At 53.6% G+C, this 13,744-nt stretch overlaps 1 long non-coding RNA gene across 1 annotated transcript; it reads left to right on the top strand.

Moving 5' to 3' along the window:
- The first annotated feature begins 1,899 nt into the window (after positions 1-1,899).
- Positions 1,900-8,411, top strand: LOC132653508 (uncharacterized). Its single transcript, XR_009591238.1, has 5 exons — positions 1,900-2,034; positions 4,113-4,241; positions 5,247-5,377; positions 7,147-7,290; positions 7,376-8,411. It is a non-coding gene; the product is annotated as an uncharacterized LOC132653508 (long non-coding RNA).
- The last annotated feature ends 5,333 nt before the right edge of the window (positions 8,412-13,744 follow it).

The raw sequence follows: 13,744 nt of genomic DNA, 5'->3' as shown, positions 1-13,744 counted from the left end.
GGTTCCAAAGTGCAGGAGGAGGGGAGAAAGGGTGTCAAGTTTAGTGCAGTCTGAGCTGTGTAGGGAAACCATTCTCAAAAGCTTGAGGGTCAGATGCAGCTCTGCGGTAGAGACACTTGCCCAGCGTGTGCCTACAAAAATTAGACAGCCTTTCTCTCCGTCCAAGCCTCCCTCCATCCCCCTCCAGCCATCCCTTCATCCGTCCATCTGCCTATCCAGCCATGCCTCCCTCCATGCCTCCCTCCATCCCTCCCTCCATCCCTCCACCATCCCTTCATCCATCCATCCGCCTATCCATCCATGCATCCCTCCTTCTCTCCCTCCCTCCCTCCCTCCCTCCACCCATCCCTTCATCCATCCACCTATCCATCCATGCATCCCTCCTTCTCTCCCTTCCTCCCTCCCTCCCTCCACCCATCCCTTCATCCATCCATCCACCTATCCCTCCCTCCCTCCTTCTCTCTCTCTGTATTGGTGATAGAATATGTGACCTTGGTTCCTGGGAGGGAAGCTGAAACCCCAGTAGCAGAAGTATCAATCATTGTTCTTTTTTTTTTTTTTTTTTGAGTTTGGCTTTTTTGAGACAGGGTCTCCCTGTGTGGCTTGGCTGCCCTTGAACTAATGGCCTTTTTGTTTCAGCCTCATGATATCTAGATTACAGGCAAGCACCGCCATGCTCAGCCCTGTAGCATCATACCCAAGGCCGTTTGCTTATTTGCTTAATTTTTTTTTTTTTATTTTTTAGGCAGGGTTCCATTTTACCCAGGCTGGCCTCAAATTTCTCATTCTCCTTCCCCACCTCCCTAGTGCTGAAATCATAGCCATAGGCCACCAAAATCAAATTCACAGCTAAAGTTTTGCTGAGAGCTGAGGTCTTTCAGGCTGGGGGCTGACGGACAGAAGGGCTGAGGTACTTCGGGGTGGGGTCCTCACTTCATCCTCTGTAAGTCGTCCCAATGCCCAATGACAAGCTCTTTCCTGAGTTCTGTGAGCCATTCAACCATGTATCAAACAGGAGAGGCGTCACGAGAGCCTTGGAGTCGATGGGTCCTACCTACGTGGAAGAGGACTGGTGAGCCCGGAGCTGGCTGCTGGTGCCAGAGCTGGGGGCAGCTTTGCTGGGGGGGGGCTGTACCCTTAGTGTGTGGTGTCAGAATCCTGGATTAACTGTAAGGTGGACTGCCGTTTAGCAGCTACCGGCTGGGCAGGGAGTGTCGCTGTGGACCCTGGCCGGGCAAGCTCTGCTCCAGCCTCCATGGCTGTGTGTACCCTTCCTTCAGCTCTGGCCTCTCCCTCCCTCACAATCAGCCCATCACTCAGTCACCAGGCCCTTCTCGAGGGTACCCTCTGGGTTAGGACTGTGTTGGGAAGGGGCTGAGAGCTGGAGTGAGTACCCTGGAGCCCTGCCCGGGTCCCCAGCACTCTTGGGTGTCCTAGTTCTCTGCTCATGAGCTCCTGCTGATGCTGAGGACTCATGGCCTGAGGCCTCTGCTGGGCTCTAGGGCTAGCCTCAGTTGGTCTCCAGGGCTATCCTGGCAACTGTACAAAGCAGGGCTTCCCCTTGGCTGGCATGCTGGACTGCTCCTAGCCAATGGCACAGCTTAGGACCTTAGGACAACTGCTTGCCACTCCTCTGGGGGGGTCCTGGGTAGGGCAGGCGCAGGCTGCCTTCTGTCCTCCATGAGGCCCTGCTTGAGAGTGTGCCAGGGTACATGCTTGCCCTCTTCCCATCTCCCTCCCCCCCCTCCACCCCCGCCAGCTCCCCACACTCTCCACTCTCTCCCTCTGCTCTCTAGCTTAAATAGTCATTTGCATACCAACCTTAGTTTCTGGGGCAACCTAAGCCCCAGCTCCACCCTCTGGAACTCAAGCTAGTTGCAGGGCAGGTCACAAGACCTTTTCAAAACTTCTAATATTAACGGAGCCCAGAACTCTACAGGGAAATGACAAAACAGGGCCTGAAGAGCTATGGACATGCCTACTGAGAGCAACCAGGAGGGACTCCCTGGAGGAGGCACACTTCAGGAAGAAGGGGTAAGGAAGGAGGGAGCTTTTGCAGGCAGGTGGCCTAGCAGACGCAAAGGCCCTGTGGCAGGAGAGAGGGGCAGTTTGAATTTGGGACTCTACTATCTTGAAATGCAGAAACAGTTCAGCTCCCAAGAACTGACCTGAGTGAGGCTTCACCATCTAGGTTCACAGCTGCCGGAACCAGCATGTGTCCAGAACAGCACAAATTGGTCACATGCTTGTCCTTGATTGCTTGGGCAGACAAATGACCTCACTGTGTAGTCCAGGCCGGCCTCTAACCCATGCTGATCTACTTGCCTCAACCTCCTGAGCGGTGGAATTACAGGTATTCACCATACCATACACCGTCTCTGTTTTTTTCTTTACATTTCTATTTTTGGCCCTAGGAAGTACAATTTACATGCAACAAAATTAGCCAACTTTAAGAAGGTACTTTGATTATTTGATCGGTGTTCATACACACGCAGTCCAGTCAGCAAGGGCACAGTCATGGTGGGGGCCCTTCCTGGACCCCACACAGCCTCCTCCCCTCTTTCCCTCTGGTGCTTCACATTGAGAAAGGAGGCTGCAGCCAGTGTGTCCTGCCAGGGCTGCCAAGGATGACGATTGATGCCACCCCAGCCCTGTGCAGTGTGAGGCTCCCATTTAGAAAACCAGGCCAGGGTTTTCCCGAGACAGCAAAGGCTTCTCGGAGGTTCTACAACCTGGAGGGTCAAGCTGGGGCCTGCCTCTGCCCAGCGCTCAGCTCCGGGGATCCTGGGATTGAGAGGGTGCAGGAGAGGAAGTGTCCTAGCAATATTAGGGTCATCTGGAAGTGGCTGGATAGATCTAAGCATGGGGACACACACACATATGCCCACACATCCTATACCATAGGCACAGGAGCCATGGCCATGCCAAGGGTCTATTTGGGAGGGTCCTTTACCACACCTGTGCACTAGCCTGAGTCTCCCGACTGGGAGGACAGCTGACTTCTGAGGACAAAGGTACAGGGTGGACTAGGAGGAAGCAGCTAAATGGTGCTGGAATCTGCACTTTCTCCGTCTTTCTCCCTGGCTGTGTGTCCTGTCCCCTCCCCTCCAGTAAGCAGTGAGAGTGACCCTTTCAAAGCCCTATCATCCCTACTGCTAAGGCTCAGGGAGGGACATAGGAGTGTGAAGCTTAGCCTCTCCAGAACCATGAAAGACAGATATTACCCACATCTGGAGGCCAAGATGGCCCGGTGTGTGCAGGGGGGCCTGGGAGAAGTGTCACCCACCTGGCCGGGGCCACTTTCACCCCACGGGAGGCCCAGGCCCTGGCTAGGGCTCACAGGCTTGGAGGCCTTTTGTAGGAGCGGCTGGGCAGCCACAGCCAGCCAGGAAGGGACTTCAAAGGCTCCCCTAATCCCTGTGACATTTTCTGACACAGGAGTTTGCTTTTTTATGCTGCACATCAAAGCCCGGGGCTTTATAAATAACCCTCATAAAAGCAGAGGGGCTTGTAAAGTTGAACAGTAAGTCACAAAGTGTGAGAGGGAGACAAGACAGGAAGTCAGCCTTCACTCCTGCCCTGCTCCTCCTCCTGGCTGAGCTCAGGGAAGGGGGGTGTCGCTGTGGGAGGCCGAGGGGGACAGGTGTCCAGAGGCCTGGGGTTGGACCCAGGAGTCCCTTCCCCACCGCCCCTCCGTAGGCGCCCTACACAAGCTGGCCATTCCATGAAACCATTCCTTCACCTCTTCATCTTTTTAGTCAATCAGCAAAACACTCCCCAGGGCCGTGCCAGTTCAACCCTCCCGAGCTGACGGAGGAACATGAGTTGGAGCTGGTGACATTAGGAGTGGAGCACTGGGCTTCCCAGCTGGGGGACTTATGAAGGTCACCGTCCTCAGCGGTGGAACGTGGCTTCACAGTGGCACCAAACCAATTTAAAGATGAGAAACACGAGGGTTTGCTGCAACCGGGGCAGTAGCCCAGCACCCTGCTGGGCCCCATCCCCACCCACACCCCAGGCTTCCCACCCAAGCCATTCCCAAGGGAGCAAATTAGTGTCTGGAGGCGAGAATCAGGTATCACAGGAGCCACCAACATCCCTTCTTTTCGCAGAGGCTCTGGGCCCGGGACATGCCACCCTGCAGTCCAGACCCTGCTAACCACACAAGCAGGTGCCTCAGCTGCCCTGGGGAGGTGGGAGACCATCCAGTGTGACCTCAGCGAGGGCGCTTTGTGACAGAGGTAAGTCGGCCAGGCAGAAGAACCGAAAAGGCAACTGAGGCAGAGGGACCAGGCTAAGGTGAGAGGATGTTAGCGGAGCAAAGCTCCATCCTATTTCAAGAATTTCCCCCAATGCATCCTATGACCCCTCCTATCTGCTGTCCCCCGGGAGATAGCATTATACCTGCTGTGGTGCCTGAGACCAGGAAGGCTCTGCAGTCGAAGCCATACAGAAAAGTCATCTTGGCTCCAGACAGGCCTGATGGACGAGTTGCCAAGACCTGTCTATCTGGGCCCTCAAACCCGTAGGGGTTTTCACCCTTGGCAAATCACCTCCCCTTGCTGAACTGAGGTCCTCTCATCTGCAGACTGTAAGGTGGGAAGGAGATTTCCCCCACATGTCATAAAGCCATCTCCCGAGGCACCCTCACAGGGCAGGCACAGAGCAGTTCCCAGAGGAGGCGCAGGGACAAATCCTGTTTTAACTGGGGCAGGGACAATGGCAGTTTCCCACACACACACACCGGGAATGGCTGACCATCCCCAGAGACCTCTGACAGCTCTGTCTCCCATGTTTCAAGGCTTGCATGCAGGCTGAAAGATCTAAGCTGGTTTTAGAGCCTAGACCTTCCGCTCACCACGCCCACATCAGGTCCCTGCACAGATGCCTGCTCTCCATAGCTAAGGCACCTTGAGAGCTCGGCATCGTGTGCCCGTTGGCTAGAGGAGCTGCCCGGGAAATGGGAGGGTCACCCACAGAGCCTTGCATACTGTAGGCTGTTCCGGGACACCCCGATGTCCCCCACCTGGAACGTGAAGGTGGCCAGGCCACCCTGTGAACAGTTCCTTAGCTGTGGGATTTTGTACATCTGACTTTCCAGGTTACTTCAAGAATTAACTGCTCTGGAGGGCTGGGGAGACACCTCAGCTGCTAAGAGCTCTTGCTGCTCTTCCAGAGGACTGCCAAGTTCAGTTCCCAGAACCCATTACAGGTCAGGGTTCCAAGCCTGCCCATTCTTCCTCCAGTGATGACTGAGGCTGCTGAGGCTGACCTTCGTGGGTCCTCTGGAGTTGGAGATGCTTTGCCATTAACCGAAGTTAGACCTAAGCCAGGTGTGGTGTCTGAGGCCGGTCATCCCAGCGCTCAGGAGACAGAGGTAGGTGATCAGAGGCTCAGGGTCAACCTGGGCTACAAAGCAAGACCCATCTCAAAATAAACAAAAGAAGCAGATAAAGCCAGTCCCCAAAGGCACCTCCAAGCCTCAGGGATTGTGGGTACAAGATTGTTCCCCAAATCTCAAGGCCTAGAGACCCCAAGCCCAGGAATCCCTGGCTTTACACCAATGCCACCTACGCTGGGCCAATCAAACTGTGGCAACCTCATGGTGACATCTCACACACGTCTGTTTGAGCTGGGGGTGCCAGGCTATTGTCTGGCCCTGGAGGAGGGGCAGTCAGTGACAAGATCCTGGGATTGGCACGAACCACCCCCCAGCCGGCAGCCCCCCAGCAGCCCAGCAGCTTCTGCTGTCTACGACCTCATCCATCACTCTGAGGGGGGCAGTGCCACTATGAGGTCCCTGGGGACAGCTCCACCGTGGCCCCATCTGATTGAAATCCAGGCCCAGCAAACACTCTACACGGGAAAGTGGCTGCTTGGAACCCGGAATGAATAACGCTGTGGGCAGGAGACACAAATCTGCCGCTAATTATGGCATATCCTGATTAAATGGGGTGCGCAAATAAATACTGCAGCAGGAAGATGGATCGGCTAGCAAGGCTGCCTAGGCTGGCGGGGCTCTGAGCCCCTCTTGCCCACTTTGCTTGCCCTGGAGGCTCAACTAAGTGTGGGGCTGGAGGGCAACCATTCTGCCCTCGGGGCCTCAGTTTCCTCACATGTCAAAGAGAGCCTCTGGCCTGTGACGTTGTATGCTAGCTAATGAACAAGGTATGCAGGGCCTGGCAGTGCTGGGAGCCTCTCTGTGACTCAGTTTCCCCATCGGTAAGCTATGTATGCAGAGATCTATGTATGTATGGCACATAGTGTATAGTTCAGCAGGAGCCGGGTTCAACTGATAGCGCCAACACTACCCACATGAGCCGTCATTCAAAGCAGAGGTTCCCAAGGCAGCCCCATGGAAGGTCCCACTTTCCACCCCTGCCCCGAGGCTCTCCAGAGACCTCTGTGTTTGCCATCATGGGTGCCATCTAGTCATTTCTGAGGCACATAATAGCAGCGAGGAGGAGGGCGACCGTTCTGGAAAAGTTTAAATCAATTAACTCCCTTCCAGAAAGCAGGCTGGGAAATGTAATGGGGAAATAATGACTTTTCTCCACAGGATCAAATGACAAAGGCCAGGGCCTGGCAGGGATACAGAGAAACTGGCTCCTTTTCCAATAGCCTGTGTGGCCCTGGGAAAGTCTAGGAACCATTCGAAGCCTTGGTTCCCCAGGGAGTGGGCTTGAGCCAGCATGGGGATTGGCTTCTGGACAGCACGCCTCCTGTCTCTCCTCCCTTCCTTGACCATAGCAGGCCTCATTAATAGGTTGTAGCATCATTCTCACCCAGCCCAACCAAAGTCAACACTCAGCTTTGCCTCCCAATGGGTCCAGTTAGCACACAGGCATCAGGCTGGGTTTGCATGGTCTCCAAACCCCTCCATCATGAGGCCAGAATTCACCAACACGGTTAGTTCTGTCCATGATGGCACAGATAATGGTCCGTAATACTCTCCGATTGTTCACAGAGCCAAGCACTGTTCTTAATGCTTCCATGCATAAACTCAACCATCACAACCACCAGACCAGGCAGCCACTATTAAAACTACCTTATTTTAGACAAGACGAAGCCAAGGCCCAGAGAGGGAAAGGCCCAAGGTCACTGAGGCCAGGATTCAAACTCGTGCCCCCTGTCTTACTAAAACAGTCCAGAGCTGGTAAAGACCCTTCTCTCGTCCTTGGAAGTCCAGGGAAGAGGTCACCGTTTCTTCAGCCCACACTCTGTGGCGGATGGAACACACGTTATCAGCTGGAACTATCATTAACTTCATTTTAACAGAGGCTCTAAGAGGTGAGGACCCGCTCAGTGTCATGGGCCTGGTCGTTTGCTTGGGATGAAGTGGTACCCTTTCTGACGTGCGCTGTGCTCTCCACAGACAGGAATGGTGACTATCGATCTTGACAGCTCCAGAGAGTGAGTCGCCCAGGGCCTGACACCGCTGTGCAAGAGCAGAGACTAGATGAGGGATGAGCCGGCAACTAGGAAGCTGGCTTTCAGAACACACCCAGCCTTCTGCCTCTGGTACATTGACCCCCAGCTCACTGCTCACCCTGTTCCTTGCTGATCTACCTGCCCTGGCACTGTGACCTCGTGTCTCTCCTCTCCTTTTGGCCCCAGATGACCCTGGAGGCTTGTGCTCTGGGTCCAAATCCATCACAGGAAGGGGAAGGTGCCCCTTCTCTGCCTCTCCCACTCATGTTCCTCTGCAGCTACAGAAAAAGGATGGGCCAGGATGGAGGAGGAGTTCCCTCAGCTCACTTCCTACACTCCTCCATCACCTCCCATCCGCCACTCTCTACCTCCAGGTGCTTTGGACAAATCTCACATAAGTCTATGTACACAGCAGCCAAATGGAGGGAGGGTTCGGGGGAGATCCACCTGGTATCTGGCAGTCCCAAAGGGTGGTGTCTCTCAGAGAACCTACAGAAGCCGCAGCCGGTCTAAATCCTGAGTAGCTACCTGGAGCAACACTCTTTCTTGTTTTCTTCCTCTGTTTTCCTGTTAGTGAACCCACAGGGTTGATTGTTGTGGTTTGTTTTGGCTCGCAGTTATTTTGAGACAGGGTTGCAGGTGCACAGTGTGGCCTCAAGCTAACTGTGCAGCCAAGGAAGACCTTGAATTTGTGGTCTTCCTGCTTCCATGGTGCTGAGATTATAGGCACACTCCACCGTGTACAGTATGCGGAGGAGCCTTGAACCCAGCTCTCTACTGATGGAGCCACACCCCCAACCCATGTAGACAAAATCACGTGTCAGGGCTGGAGCAATGCCTCAGCAGCTAAGAGCACTGGCCAGCTCTTGCCAGGAACTAAACCTGGTTCCCAGCGTCCATGTGGTGGCTGACAAACTTCTCTAACTCTGGCTCTCAAAGATCTGATGCCCTCTCCAGGCCACCACAGTTACTGCACCCATGTGGCACAAACTCTAATGTATGTAAAATAAAAATAAAATTTAAAAAGAAATCCCAGCTGGTGGCGGTGGCACAGGTCTTTAATCCCAGCACTCGGGAGGCAGAGGCAGGCGGATCTCTGTGAGTCTGAGGGCAGTCTGGTCTACAGAGTGAGTTCCAAGGTTGAACAGTGAAACCCTGTCTCAAAAAAAACACAAAACAAAACAAAGAAAAAAAGAAGTCCTATGTCAAGTCCCGTGATGAACTTGAACTTGCTCTTGAGCCAGCTAGTGTGGAAGGAATGCTATGGACACTCAAATACCATTGTTTTCATGGCCCTATGCCAAGCCCCACCACCAATTTCTGGTCCCTGAGACGTCTTCCTAAAATCTTAATATTCCTAGAAAGAATTTGGAAGCACAAGAATTGTTCACGCCTTCTGAGCATTTTGTCAGGAAAATGTTCAAACACACGGGGAAATTGAAAGACATTTACAATGAACCTTAACTACCCACCACCGGGTGCCTGCCATTAATATTTTACTGTACGGGCCTTATCCAATGAGGGCTCCCTGGTGACTCAGAAAGGGATGGGCTGGGGGATCAGAGAAATTGGTACAGATCGTGTTAGCTACCTTGGTGAGCGGACCCCAGCGTTTCCAGACTTCACTGAAAGAACAATTCAAAGCCAGGGTCGTTGGTAGGCATGCGGGCAGCTTTCTTCTACAGCTATTCAGGGATGAAGGCTCCATCCATCTTTTGTCCCTGTCCTGCCCTCTGCCTTGAAATACACATAAAAACTGACAGGGATGAAGCCAGCCGCTTCATCCTTACTCAGCGTCACTGGCAAGGGTTGTTCTCATAGCCACCCTGGAAAAGAAATATCCCGTGGGGCACTGCAGCCAGCATGCATTCCATCCTGAAGGGTCTTGGTTCCCTGCACACATCCGCTGTGGTTGGGTACCCCAACATACTGAGCCATCCCAGCCACCTCTGACCCAGTGTCTGGGCTACCCCATGTCCATTCAGAGGGGAACTGACCAGCTGTCCTGAGGAGTTTAACACTGTTCTACAAACATGTACTGAGTTCTTACTGTATGCCTGGGCTCTGTCCTGAGGGGAGATTGCAAAAGTGTGCTAACATTAGAAAACTGGAGGAAGAGTCAGAGTCAACAGGTCTTTTTAAATTTATTTTGTTTTCTTATGATTTATTTTTAGTTATGAGTGTGTGTGTGTATCTGTGTCGGGGTATATGGGTGTTGGGTCCACTGGAGTTGCTGTTACAGGTGGTTGGGAACTGTCTGATGTGAGTGTTGGGAAATTCAGGTCCTCCACATGAGTGGTAATGTGTTCCTAACCACTGAGCTGTCTCTTCAACCCTGGTTTTCTTTTTTCATTCCCCCACCCCCACCCTGCCAGAGACAGGATCTCATAGTGTAGACCCTGCTGGCCTGGAGGTCACAATCCTCCTGCCTCAGTCTCCTGGGTACTGGGATTATATGTGTGTGCCTATGTTCATCTTTGATAACTTTGTATTGGCACCTTCTGAGTACCTAGCCTGATCTCTTCTTTTAGAAGAGCTGATGATGCCAAGGCCCAGGATGATGGTGAGCTTCTGTGAGACCACACAGGCAACAGCTGAGCTGAGGCACAGGTCTTAACGTTGCTCCTTAGGGTTTTGCCCTCCTCTGTGCTGTCAGCCCCCTTAAGGTGAGGCTGGGTTTTGTTTTCATGTGTGTGAGTATTTTGCCTATGTGGGTTTGTGCAGCCACAAGTACCTGATGCCCACAGAGGCCAGGAAAGGGCATCAACTGGACTGTTGTGAGCAGCTGCATAGGTGCTGGGAATCGAACCCGGGTCCTCTGGAGGAGCAGCCAGTGCTCTTAACCACTGAGTCATCTCTCCAGTCCCTGATGCTGCTGTTCTGCTAATTTATGTTCATACTTTTTTGTTTCCCTACTGAGGACCAAAACCAGAAGCTATAGAGTTCCCACTGAACTAGAGTGCCAGCACTTTCCTGATGTGTAAGAGAGGAGAAAGCAGAAGCCCAGGGCAGTGAAGTGACTAACCCAAGGCCAAATGGCCAGTTTGGGTTCTCATCCTGGTCTGTCCGACCCCAATGGGGCGCACGCTGGTGGCTGTGGTTTTATGGCCTGGCACCAATATACTAGAAATGTTTGAAGGGTACAGAATGCCTTCTCCGTTAGCTGGGCCCAGCACATTTCAAGGCAGCAGAGTGTCTTTGAGCAACAATGGGTTAGCAAACAGCTTAGCAGAGCCCCCTCACAGCTGGATCCCAGCCAGAAAGGGGCAAGGGAGGGGTGCTCTCCTGGAGAGCTCTGGGTCTGAGCCCAGGGCTGGGGCTCCCCGTGGGGACTGGGCAGGAAGGGACCAGCCTATCGACAACAAGGAACGACAAAGGGTCCAATCAATGCTATCTCTCCGGGCCATGCCTGGCCAGACATTGATTTCTAGCACTGTTGTTAACTCCCTGTTTATGTAACGCCTGAACTTTGCACAACTGAACATTTAATGTGCAGAGAGGGCCTGTTGCCATGAAAACCAGGCCGCGCTGACAGCCGGGACGCAGCCCTATCCCTGTTTTATTGGCCTGCGCAGAATGTATTTTAACCTTGATAAGTCAATAACTTTTTATACAAAAGGAATTCTGCCAGGAAGGCTTAGGACCCACTGGCCTCTCCTGGTCAGAGGGGAGGCGCAGCAGCAGCTGGCTTTAATCCCCTGGAAATCTCTCTGCCACTCACAGCAACAGAGAACAGGCCTGGCCTGAAGAGGCCAGCACCTACCTGGGGGGGTTGGGCGGGACCACCCTCACTCCCAGCCTCTCATTACTGAAAGCCTCCAGCAAAGTTAGAAACATTGATTGGGAAAGAGACCCAGGAAGGTTCAGATTCCACCTTCACCCTTCAAGCATGACCTTGAGCAAGGCCAAGGTCACCAAAAGTTCACACATGTAACCCGGCCAGTGAGTCTTCTCCATGGCTTGTGCAGGGTTTACAGATCAGAAACCAGGGCAGCGGTTGTCACTGTCACATGTGCTTCACGGTAGGACACTTGCCCGGTTTCTCATTATTGCCTTGAGGTGGCTAAGGTTGAGGCCAACACCCCCAATTTTCACATGTGCAAACTGAGGCCCGGGAACAACTGGCTATCTTATTAAGGAATCTATCAGAGGGTTGTTCTCACAGACTTCTCAGGGCCTAGCACTGTGTTCTTCCAAACTCAGAAACAAGCGCAGGAATAACCCTTCCCACACACCCCAAGCTGCTGGTTCCCAGACTCAGCAGACATCGCTAGCCATGGCAGCCCAGCACTCTCCCTCCTGAGCTTGCCTCAGAATCCTCTTCAAGACAGACCTGTGTTCCACATAGAACTTATATGGAACCCTGCGTCCCCAAAGGGCTCTGTGTTCAAGTTCTACTCCTGTCCCAAATTTTCTGTGTGACCCTGGGCAAGTGCCTTTCCCTCTCTGGAACTCTTGATGCACAGTGATGTAACATGGGAACATTAATGGCTCTTGAGGGAACCCCCATGACACCTGACTTCCTGTTCTAAATCTGCCCCCTTGTCAGAGCCCCTGAGCCCTTTCCAACTCCATCAACAAACACTGACCTAGAACACACAATGCAGGGCAACTGGGTGAGGCAAATAATAAGCAAGGCCACCTATAGGGGCTTGGCCAGTTGCCAGCCCTGATGACTGCTGGGTAACGGAAGGTGACTTCTGAAAAGGGAGCACCTTGGTTTCTGTGGTGATTGACAAAAGCAACCCGATAACACTACAACCACCAGAAAGGAGAGGGAGAGGAGGGCTTGCTGGCTGGAGCTCAGCTTGCTTCCTCCCATCTCAAGGCCATCTTGGATCCTCTGTCCAGGGAATGGTGCCACCCACAGTGGGCAGCTCTTCCTGCCTTAATTAACATAACATAACCTCTGCCAGCTACAGGGCCACAGGCAACCAGATCTTGCTCACCCTAAACTAGCCACAGTGGGGAGGGGAGGGTGCCTCAGAGTAGCAGATGTTTGAGTTGGGACCTGAACTACATTAAGCCAGGGCCACAAAGGGCAAAAGAGGAGGGCGCAGCCTCTGCCAGGCTGGGTGGGCAAGGGTGTGGCAGTCTGGAAGGGGCCGGCAAGGGTGGAATGTGGGTGGGAAGCTTCACAGAAGTCCATCCCTGAGGCTGGCCTGGGCCTCTTTATTACACCCTGTAGCTTGTGGTGTCCCTGATCTCTGCCCCTCCCCCTTGGGGGACTCTGAGTCTTGGGGGGCGGGGCAGGTGAGTGACAAGGTTACCAGGGTTCCCTCCCTCCCCCTTTTCTCCTCGAGAAGCATAAAGAGCTCTTTCTTTTCTGCTTATTAATAGCTCTGATTAAATTATCTCCGAAAAACCGACATGGTGTGCACCAATGGGGGCTCGGCTCCCTCCCAGCTCTGGCCTAGATTAGAGCAACCAGGGCAGGTGAGGAGACTGGGGGGTGGGGTGGGAGGCTGAGGCCGAGGCTGAGGCTCGGCTCCCAGAATCCAGGCCCAGCTCTGCCTGCTCAGCCCCTGGCTAGCCTCTGACCCAACCCACCGGGACTCACTCCGATCTGCAATCGGGCAGAGGGGCAGGGTCTTTTCCTGGCCTTGTCCTCCCTACCAGGGGCCCCTCACCTTTCCCCTTGGCTATTTATTGCTCCTGACCACTGCTCACAGATGGCCATCAAGGGCCATCAGCATGTCTCCAGCACCACGTGCCCCGCCGTGGGGGCAGCACCTGCTCCAGGTGCTCCTTCCGTGGCACCCTGCAGCATCCTTGTGAGCTGCCTTCTCAGGAAACCTCTGTCCCTCTACCTAAAGGGCCCTCCCTCCAGAGCCAACGCTCTTGCTCCTCCTTCAGACTGCAGGTAGCGAGCCTCCTTCTTCTGGAAGAAAAGGAGAAAAAGAGAACAGAATATTTTGGTGTGGTGGCTCACACTTATAAGCCCAGCACTCAGAAGGCCCGAGACAGAAGGCTAGCCTGGGCTACATTGCAAAGCTATTTGGGAGAAAAAAGAAAAAATCTGGGCCACCTCATTCATTAACTGGAAAATGAATTCAACAAACCTTTCTTGAGCGCCAACTGTTTGTAGCCCCGTGCTAGGGAGCCCTGGGGAGCCTCAAGCTTAGAAAAACAGACAAATACCTGACTAGACGTGGCGCAAAGGTGGCAGACCTTGCTCCGTGGAGGGCTTCCAGGAGGAGGAGGCTCACTACCTGCAGTCTGAAGGAGGAGTAAGAGTTGGCTCTGGAGGGAGGGCCCTTTAGGTAGAGGGACAGCATGTGCAAAGGCCCTGGGGTGAAGGAGGCACACATGA

This window comes from Meriones unguiculatus, chromosome 4 (assembly GCF_030254825.1).
Source record: "Meriones unguiculatus strain TT.TT164.6M chromosome 4, Bangor_MerUng_6.1, whole genome shotgun sequence".
Lineage (NCBI taxonomy): Eukaryota > Metazoa > Chordata > Mammalia > Rodentia > Muridae > Meriones > Meriones unguiculatus.
This window is presented reverse-complemented; position numbering and strand designations above follow the sequence as displayed.